We start from the raw sequence: 10,762 nt of genomic DNA on the forward strand, positions 1-10,762 counted from the left end.
CCAATCGATTTTGGAGTAAAGAGGTCATTAGTAAAAAGGACCATGGTCACTGACTGAAGGGTGGAAAAAGGTTTCTGCATAATAGGAGAGACTCATAAGGTTGTAAATCAAAGACCAAGGCCATTGTGGCTCAAAAATGGGTTTGGATTAAAAGGTCAAAGATCAAGGTCATGGTGACTGAAAGAAGAAAGGCAATGTTCCAGTATTATTACGTTAAAGATTGCAGTCACTGTGACTGACATATTAAAATGATTTCTATTCAAAGATATTTAATTCTCGATATGCGCCTTCACCAAAGTTTGTGAAAGTCTCACACGTTTGATAAGAAAGAAGCCTACTGATCTGCGATCAACAGATCAAAAATCAATATCATCCTAATAGAAAATATGAAACGTTAGCAACTTTAGTTGTTGATCATGTATTTTGACCAAAGTTTGGGGAGGGCTTACACTTTAAATAAGAAGAATATATTTTGATCACGGGGTCTGAAGAATAAAAGTTAAGGTCACTGTGGCTCAACGAAAATGGATTTCGCAGAAAATGTTCTTTAACCAAACTATGTGGATAGCTTGTATATTGGGTAAGAAAGATATTTATCAGTGTGCCTGCTAGTCATGTATTTAACTATGATCGGTTATCCGCTTATGAAATCCGACTAGACCGAGCAGTGTGTGCTCTGTAAAATTTGCAATTTTTCATTTTGGTGTCACCCCTCTGAGATGGTGTCACCCGGTGCAGCCATCTATTCTGGGTTTAAAGGTCAGAGGCCATAGTCATGTCAGGTTTAATAAGAACTTAACAATTCCTACATAGTAACTTTAGTTTAAAATCGCATATCTTTGTTAAAGCTCCATTTCATTGAGATCGTTGACCAATAATTTTCAGGGTTAACCATACATTACTAGTGCCTACACAGAAAACTATTAAACAGAGGGTGGTCATATGATGTGCTATGAACGGTCCCTTGTCAAGTTATACCGTTATGTTTTGTTTAGGCTTTTATTTGAGTGATGGTATACCAAAAATAACCTTGCTTATGTCTTTATTTGATGTAAAATATGCTGTAAATAGGTACTTGAACTGATCCTGAAAAAGTATTTGTCTGCTCAGTGTTTATCCACATTAATATATTTCAGTGCAGATTCAGTAACCCATAGCAACATAATGGGCCCTCGGATCAGAAATGAGAGTCATGAAACTAAGCATAAATTCTAAACTCAGATTAAAGCTCCACGATTTAAAACCATACATATATAATCTCAGTATTGTTAAAATTTGGCACCTGTGTAAAACTTTACCCATTACGATAATTCTGATATTTTAATGAGACTATCGCCTCACTCCGAGTGAATTTATAGATGATAAGAATTGATACAAGTTGAGCATTAGTTGAATTTTTTGTGTTCATTGTTTTTGTGACCATAAGGCTATGGTTTATTCTTTGAAGCGAAGTGTAGACTCGTATCTTAAATGAATCATGTAATGGTTGATCTCGGTTCACACTCTTTACAGTTGGGTATTCTCTTTGTACATGTAAATACAGTAATATTTTGGACTTGAACCTAGAATATTATAGAGAAAGGGTATGCTGCTTGGCCTTATTATGTGTGTATATATATTATGCTGTCAACTAATATTTTTTGTTTCGTACAATTCACGTATAGTCTTTAAACTTTATATTGAGATTTTCCATTAATAATTTTCTATGATCTACATAATTCTGATACCTAAAATGAAGCTGTTAACTTCATGGACTATTTGGTTGCAGAACTGGCACTCCAGTTTCTCTGAGCCAACATATCTTGGTGATAAGACAGTATTGTTTCTGTTATAAGCTGAGAGGTCACCTGTAAATTTGTGTAATTCCAATTTTTGAAGTGACCTCCTTTTCTACAATTTCATTAGATGAAAACGGTCACGTGATACTGATCTTGAAATTTGTATACATCGATAAATTCTGAGGATTACTTTTGTTTCATTATTTCCATGTCATTTATGTGAACTTTAATCTATATCAGCTCTTTGCACTATAATAATAACAAGAACAAGCACACATTCCCGTGATTTCGGATCAAAATTTTAACAAATTTAAAAATCGGTCGCTCTTGTCTCTGTCGCAAGTAGTAAATGGGGGCACCCTAGCGACAATGGGAATTAGCATTACAAGACCCCTTGGGCAACTCTAGCGACAATGGAAAATTAACATGGAGAAAAATCGTGGGACAATCTGGCGACAAGGGAAATTAACATGGAGAAAAATCGTGGGTCACTCTAGCGACAAGGGGAATTTAACATGGAACTATAGTGTGGGTCTGTCTAGCGACAAGGGGAAATTAACATGGGAATAGAGTTTGGGTTTGTCTAGGGACAAGGGGAATTGAATATGGGATTTTTTTTTTAAATTTAAATTTAAATTTAAATTTAAAAAAAGGGGTAGGCAATGGAAAGGCTATCTCTTTTCGAGAAATATGGCTGGCCCTGAAAAGGGCCTTTGGGTTTTCTTCTTCTTCTGCTTCTAATTTCTTCTTTTTCTCCACCAAGTTCTTATTTTATCTCCAACACTCTTTCTCTTCTTCTCTTTCTTTTTCTCCTGCTCTTCTTTCTTCTTCTTCTCTTCCTCCTCTTCTTTCTTCCTCTTCTCATTTTCTTCTTCTTTTTCAATCTTTTCGTTCCATTTGCTTATTCTTATTCTTTCCTCTTCATCCTCCTTCTCCTCCTTTATCTCTTTCATGACACCACTAATCTTGTCCTTTACCTTTTTTAAGTTATTAATTTCTATCTTTACACGATGGGGACTATAGGAATAATGGTCTTCAACGAGTCTTATTAACATCTGTTCCATCATTCCTAAGTTGTCTAAAACGTCTTGTAATGTTTGTATTTTGTCCATTTGGTTAGAAGCCATCTTCTTTTTTTATTCTTTGCAGAATGGTTTGAACGACGAATACTATGGTTTCTTATACTTAAAGCGCGTACGTGAAAGAAAACATCCCCCTAAAACGTAAAATTGATCTTACCTAGATCATGACCAAACAACGCGCGAACGTGAAGGAAAACATCCCCCTACTTTTTCATTTCATATAATAAAACCCAAACTATACTTTCTCATTTCGTATAATAAAAACCCAAACTATACTCTCCACATACGCTAAGAAACAATAAACAAAATCCATAATCTACTATCCACACAATCTTACGTGAGCGCTTACAAAACCCAAACTATACTCTTCACATACGCTAAGAACAATAAACAAATCCATAATCTACTATTCACACTATCGTACGTGAGCGGGTACAAACACAAACACAAACACACAAACACAAACACACAAACACATACGCTAAGAACAATAAACTAATCCATAATCTACTATCCACACAATCGTACGTGAGCGCTTACAGAACCCTAACTATACTCTTCACCTACGCTAAGAAACAATAAAGAAACCCATAATCTACTATTCCCACAAACATACCTGAGCTCTTACAAGCACCAACACACAAACACATACCCTCACACTATCTTAAAAAAGAGTTAGTGTTTATAATCACACTACTCTACCTACACATTGGCAAATCGATCGTTATTTCTTTTCTAGAGTATTGGGTAGCCCTGAAAAGGGCTGGTTTTTTTTTTTGGAACTTCATGGACACCTGGTTAATGGTGGCACCTTCCAGGCCTAGCGCCACAAACACATCGTGTCCCCCAGTTACTTTTTACCTTTTTGGGGGAGAGAGCAGAGGCAGGATATGTCGCTTCAGAATCCCAATTTTCGCTCTCTGGGATTCTGAAATTTCTTCTTCTTCTCTCCTTTTCCTCCTCCTCCTCTTCTTTGTATCTTCTCTCCTCCTCTTTGTATCTTCTTTCCTCTTCTTCTTTATATCTTCTCTCCTCCTCTTCTTTGTTTCTTCTTTCCTCCTCCTCTCTTATCCTTCCCTCCTCGACAATGGCTTCCGCGGCCAGTTCATTTAATATGCGCCTGGCATATTCCAGATGCACATGAAGTTCCAACAGTTTCTCCAGTCTCGTGTTCATTTTTGGTGTTGATCAATCAACAAGGGTAGCTGGACTGCCGAACGAGTTTCAATTTATAGTGAAAGCGCGGACGTGAAGGAAAACATCCCCTAAAAACATAAAATTGATCTTACCTACATCATGACCAAAAAACAACAACGCGCGGACCTAAAAGAAACACTCACTCACTTTTTCTGCTACCCATCACTATTTTAAATTTTTTTATAAATCACTTCAATAGACTATCCACATACGCAAAGCAATCCAATCTAACCCCAAATTTACACCTCAAACACCAAAAAAAAAAAAGACATCATTTTAATCTACTATCCATACCAACTTACTTAACCACTTACAAACACAAACACACAAACACATACCCTCACATTTTTTTAAAAAAAGAGTTAGTGTTTATTTTCACACTACTCTACGTACACACATTGGCAAATCGATTGTTATTTCTTTTCTAGAGTATTGGGTAGCCCTGAAAAGGGCTGTTTTTTTTGTTTGCTATGGCATTCTTTTTAGTTTCTAAGAATGCGATGTCCTCTGAGGATAGACTTTCTGGCGATAGGTCTGCTTCTTCGGAAAGAGAAGAAGAACTCTTTGGTGTCGATACGGCAATCGACAAAGCCTCTGTCAGCTTCAGGTTGCTGCTGCTGCTCTTGTTGTTGTTGTTGCTGCTGTCTCTGAAGTCTGTACTTCTCTGTCCATTCTTCTTTTTCCCTGTTCATTTCTTCTCTGAAGAGCTCTTCTATCAGGTCTTCAGTGATTTTTAACATTCTCACATTCTCTATTTCTTCTGGCTTCGGTATCAGACTGTGTCTGACCCTATGCAAATTCACGTAGGCTTCGTTGAGTTTAGCTAGTTTGGAGCACATCTTCTTAGGAGGATGAGTCGACAATGGATGGTTAGACTGGAAACAACCCGGTTCTTAAAGTCAAAGCGCGGACGTGAAGGAAAACATCCCCCACACGGTTTTTGAGTCGCAACGTTCAGTGAGTGTCATGAGAGGGATAGTAAGAAATGAAAGAGCATCAATCCAACATTCTTATAGCTAAACAAAAGACAAAGGCATTTTTTTCAAAACACAACATTTTTTATTCAAAAATCACTTAACACTAAACAACAACTCTAACATTTTTAACAATAATCCAACAATATAACATCAAACAATTTTTTCAAAACACAACATTTTTTATTCAAAAATCACTTAACACTAAACAACAACAACTCTAACATTTTTTAACAACAATGCAACACTAAAAGTTTCTCCACTAGGTAAAGAGGGATAACAGTCTTCCATGGTTTCTAGTAATCTAGGATGACTTCTCTCAAACTGTTGATTTCTATGGTATTATCGAATTCTGCATACAGGATGACGTTCACCGTTTCATCAGGGTCTCGGTCTTTAAACTGAATTTCCACACGAATCTGGCCGGATTTTATAGGGTGGAAATGTCCCTCGTCGCTGCCTTGGTCTGGAGTGAAATCGAAAGCCCACAAAGCGTAGCCTCCTGCATAATTCTCGTACGTAATACCGTGACTGGTATTGGTTCCTAACTGTCCGGTGGCTTCGTACAAGGACAAGTACGATCTCAAGTAATTCTTCTTTTTAAAGTCAGGTTCGAAAGGTCGGGTACACAAGGTCTTGCCATCGCGACTGACTTCGATTTTGGACACGCCAAAGTGTTGAAAGCAGAAAAGATTTTTGAAGGCTGTATTCTCGACGATACCAACGATCAAACGTTTGGGTAACTGTCCTTGGAACAGATGATCTTCGATCATGGATCGCTGTCCCTTGGGAATGGTGAAGGTTTTCACTTCCACGCGTCGTATGGGATACTTGGCGGTCGTTCTGCTCAACGTCTGACTGATGTCGTTTCCCACTTTAGGTAACACTTCCACACGTCGTACGTAGAGTCTGGCTTCTAGGATTTTGGTTTTGTAACCGTCACTATCAGCCATCAAATGGAAAGCGGCACTGCTACGATTCAGTCTCAGGCGGACATCCACCCCGTTCAGCAAATACTTTTCTTGCAACCACATGTCCAAATGCAAACGATCCATCAGTTCTAAACTTGTGTCGGCTCCCGTGATTCTCTTTCTTCGTTCTACAAATCCATCATTGTTGTCTTTCTTTTCATCAGTTTCCAATATTTCAAACTTGGTAGGTTCGTCAGCTTCCCATACCACACAGGCATTGAGATGAGTGTTCTTGGCATCTATTCCGTACGTCAAGAGATTTTCCAGGTAGGCACGATAAGGGTAAGTATCCATGCTGCTACTGACCAGTTTGTTATTCAAATACAAGTCCACTCCACTGAACAAGGAATGCATGAAATTGTTGACGGGAGCTACTGCTTCATCGTCTATAGCACCTCCAGTCTTATCTAGAATTTAGACTTTCAGGTACAAGTAACTGCTATTCAGATCGATGTAATCTTCGGGCTGTCCTTTGATTTCAAACTCGATGGGAGCGGAATCGGTTAGTGAGGAGACGGGGTGAAATTCCACCCACTGGGATTCTTGCATCGTCATCATCGTGGGGGGCATGGCAAACAGATCCAGTTCCGTCTTGGAACAAGCGCAAGATTCTCGGTGCATCATTTTTTTGTCTCTTTTCTCAATAATCGAAAACGTGTAAGTCTCGAACGGTTCTTCTTTTCTTGGCCTTTCTCGCTTGAAGTCTGGTGAAAGGGTGTTTTCTTCGTCGTCTCTTTCTGCCTTGTCCTTGCTGAATGCCTGACTCGGTAGCGTGCAGGGCATTTATAGGTGTTTCTCGTTGGCCTAAAATGTCTTTGCCCGTTTGCAGCAAGACATTTTTGCCTGCCCTCATGAAGGCTTCTTTAGGGTTTTGTTTGTCGATGATGACATTTTGGAGAAATTCTTTGCCTTGCGTCAGTGCCGCATCTTTCAAGGCGTGCAATCCGCGTGTCACCATCGGTTTCAACACCGGGGCCACCGAACGAAAGGCCGATTTTAACATATCTCCTAAGCCGTGTCCTCGCTGTTGAGCAACCCCTCGGTACACTGGATACATGACTTAAGAGTCGTGAGAGAACCGTTTTCGAAAATGGAGTTTCACCGTGACTTTTCCTTTGGTGAATGGAATATTTTGTCCCAGATCTCCTTTTATAGCAATGTTGACCGTGTCCAAATACGACTTACTGACAGGCATATAGTGAGGATGGACAAATTCGCGGTGGACGTGGTAAGTGTTTCCACCTTCCTCGTCAGTGTTCGTGGCAGAATCCACTTTGAAAGGAATGACACGCAGTAACGGTACGGAGGTGTGTCCCACCACGTTGTACTCCACCACATCGGAATACACGAACATCAAATTCAGTCCTTGGTTCAGTTCTACCGGGGCACGAAATAACTTGCTAAAAGACTCGTTGTCGTAAACGATGGGTAATTCGTTTTTCTTGATCATGGTCTTTCTCATGTCCATGTCTCCGCCCAACATGTGATACAATTCAGGACAAAATAAAATGGACAGGATTTTACTCCGTTCAAATTTCATCAAGAAGCGACGAGCTGCTTTGTGGTACTCCATGGTGACATTTTTGTTGACATGCTCCAAAGCTTTCAGAAACACGACATTAAACCTGGAGGTTATGGTGCTGACCAAATGTTGACCACTAAAATAATAGCCTGGGGGAATGAACAAGTGATAGGTGGTGTACTTTTGTGTACGGGTTTTCTTGTCATATTTGACATTGCTATCCATCCACTGTTGCATTTGCTCGTCATGAACTTCCACATCAAAAAAATTTTGATTGGGAAGGACATTGAGGACTTGGGTCGGGTGAATCATTTCTACTAAAGCCACTTCCCAATGGGCTTCGTGATCTAACTGGATGGCCTGAGGTAATTTGGCCGTGTAACAGCACAACGTGTTCTTGGGAAACACCTCCATGGAACTGTCACTGGGTAAAGTTAAGTAAAATTGGTTTTGGTGACTCATAATTCCAGAGTTCTGTGGCTGTCCGAGGGGTTACTGGACGTCAGAGGCGTGTCTCCGTCTAAAATGGGGTTCTGGTTGTGATTGAAGTGGTGACTGGCACTGGCACTGGACACAAGGTTCCCGGGGTTCCCGTTCGAGGTGAATTTCAGGGAGGGATTAGGAAGCAGGTAACCGATGCAACTGCTCAATAAAATGGTCCACAATTGTTTGTCTCCTTGTTGCAAACTCAAATTGGCGATGGCTGCCCCGATGACACAATACACCACGAAGATTTGGCAGAAAAAGACGATTTGCGTTTTAGGCACACGTTCTCCACACCACACCCACAAGGGTTGTTTTTGTAAATCTTGCACAGAAGAACTAGGTGAAGGAGGAGTGGTCGACGTAGCTGCGTCTGCTGTGTGAAAGGGCATGATGGTCACTTCTTTTTATAGTCGATGACTTGCGAAGCGTCGATCCAAGAATCAAAACTGGGTGGATATCCTTTCCAACGTACTTTGACTTCTTTGACACGTCGTTTGCCCACTTTACGGGTTCTGCGTTCGAGAATGCTTTCGATGTCGTACACGTCGTCTTCTTTTTTGGTGACACGTTGTAACTCGGGCAAATAAAACGTTCCTTTGAGCACTTCTCCGTTCATGTCTTCCAATTTATGACGGCAGGATGACGGCCATGCACTCGTCCAGTGACGCGAAACAATTCGGTCGTCCAGTTAGGTAAGTAACCTTTGTCGAAAGTGCGTTTGGTTTTGCCAATGCGCACCCAATCTCCTACGGCCAACTCTCCACTTTTCTTGGGGACAGCCCTCGTCGGGGACGTACCAAACAGGCGCTCAAACACCAACACTTCGTTGTCGGGAGTCACGTCTTGCGGGGCACGTCCGATGCTTCGATGGTAAGATTGGTTGTACGCTTGCACCAGGTGCGGTAAGATGTCGATGTACTTCAGAGTGTGGTGATGCGTAAAATATTTCCACATGCGTTCTTTCAAAGTGCGTTGAAAACGTTCCACGATGCTGGCTTTGGTTTCGGGATTCTCGGTGGTAAAAAAATGAATATCACGTTTCTTTAATTCTTTTTGGAAAGCTTGGTTCAGAAATTCGGTGCCTTTGTCCGTTTGCCATCGAAGAGGGTGACGACCGCTTTGTTTCAACACCCGTTGCAGGGCTCGCACTAACTCGCTGCTCGATTTGGAAGTCAAGGGCACGACCCAGGCAAATTTGGAAAAGACGTCGATGACATAAAACAAATATTTGTAGCCACGATTGTAGCTGGCCAAATGAGAGACATCGGCTAAATCGGCTTGCCATTGATGATCGATGCCTTCCACTCGGGTGAGACTTCTGGCAAACTTGCGTCGAATGGGTTTGTGTAAAGTGTAGGTAGCTTGTTCTTGTAACCATCGTTGCACTTGAGGTAAACGGAGACTTTTCAGTCGCGTTTTGGCAGTACGATACAATTTTTGAACTCCTGCGTAACCTGCAGGATGGGAGGGATCGTAGTAAATGCTGGCTAAGACTTTTTCCATTTTTTGTGTTGGTTGGTGTGTTAATAAGACACCCACTCTTGGAGGATGCTACTCTTTTTCTCTTGGGGTATTTTCTTGGATTGCAATGCTTTGCGTGTGCGGCCAGCAATAGGTGTCGAAGAGGAGAAGGATGTCTGAGCGGGGGATATCGGTTCTTGTTTCACTTCTGTCTTTACTTCTGTCTTCACTTTCTTTTTCTCTTGTGAGGAAGAAGGGGTGGCCATCATCTTTTTAATCCATCCAATTCTGGAGGTAGGTGGTGTTGTTAACTTGCGTACTTTTTCTGGTGGAGTTTGAAACCCTTCCTCTTCTTCTCCTTTTTCTGTCTTGGTCACTGGTACTGGTGGTACTGGTACTGGTACTGGTGATGATGCTGGACTTTTCATCAAGGTCTTAAAATCTTTCAGAGTGGGTAGAGCTGTTTCGCCTAAAGCTTTCTGGTGAAAGAGTTGCAGTCGTTGCAAGAGTTGACCGTACTTTTGCGATTTTTCTGTTTCGGACAAATCTTGGCGATCCATCAAGGACTGCAATTCGTGTTGTAACTGGGACATCTCGCTCAAATGGGGATTGGGAGGTAAATGCGGGGTGTGTTGTTCTTGCCACCCATGGTATTCCATCCATCGTTTGTAAGCCACTAAAGCTAGTTTTCGTCCTTCCATGGGGTTGTCAGGGGTCGATTCTGAGATCTTGGAACTTCCGAGGCCTTTTTATCTTGCTCCCACCAGTCCTCCCAACATGGTTCCCAAGACTCCTTTCAGTATGGGGCCTAACAAGAGAGGTAAAATACCTCCACGTTGCACTAACATCTTCTTTTTTTGACGAATGGGAATTTTCTTTTGAACCATTTGGCGAAGAACGTGACGATGTTTGCCTAAGCATTGTTTCTGGTGTTTGGACAAAGGGATCGTGCCTTTCAAAACGTTCAAACAACATTCGCACACGGTATCGATGACCTCTTTGGAGGCTGTTTGAATGAGTTTTTTTCGTAGGGGTGGAGAAGCTTTGGACAGGACAGATAACATGTCCCCATGTTTGGCTAAACGTGGTGGCAGTCCTTTCCTTTTCTTTCCTTGGGGTTTTCTGGAGGGTGACATCTTTGAGTCTTCAGGAGCACCAAAAAACACTGATACCCGACTTGGTCACAGGCCTTTTTTATACTGAAACGCGTCGCCACTGATTGTCTTTACGTCGTATTAGTTTCAGGAAAGGCATGACACGTCGTGCAGGGGTACGCAACGGACTAAATCGA

This window comes from Sinohyriopsis cumingii, chromosome 2, assembly GCF_028554795.1.
Source record: "Sinohyriopsis cumingii isolate HCF-2022 chromosome 2, ASM2855479v2, whole genome shotgun sequence".
Taxonomy (NCBI): Eukaryota; Metazoa; Mollusca; class Bivalvia; order Unionida; family Unionidae; genus Sinohyriopsis; species Sinohyriopsis cumingii.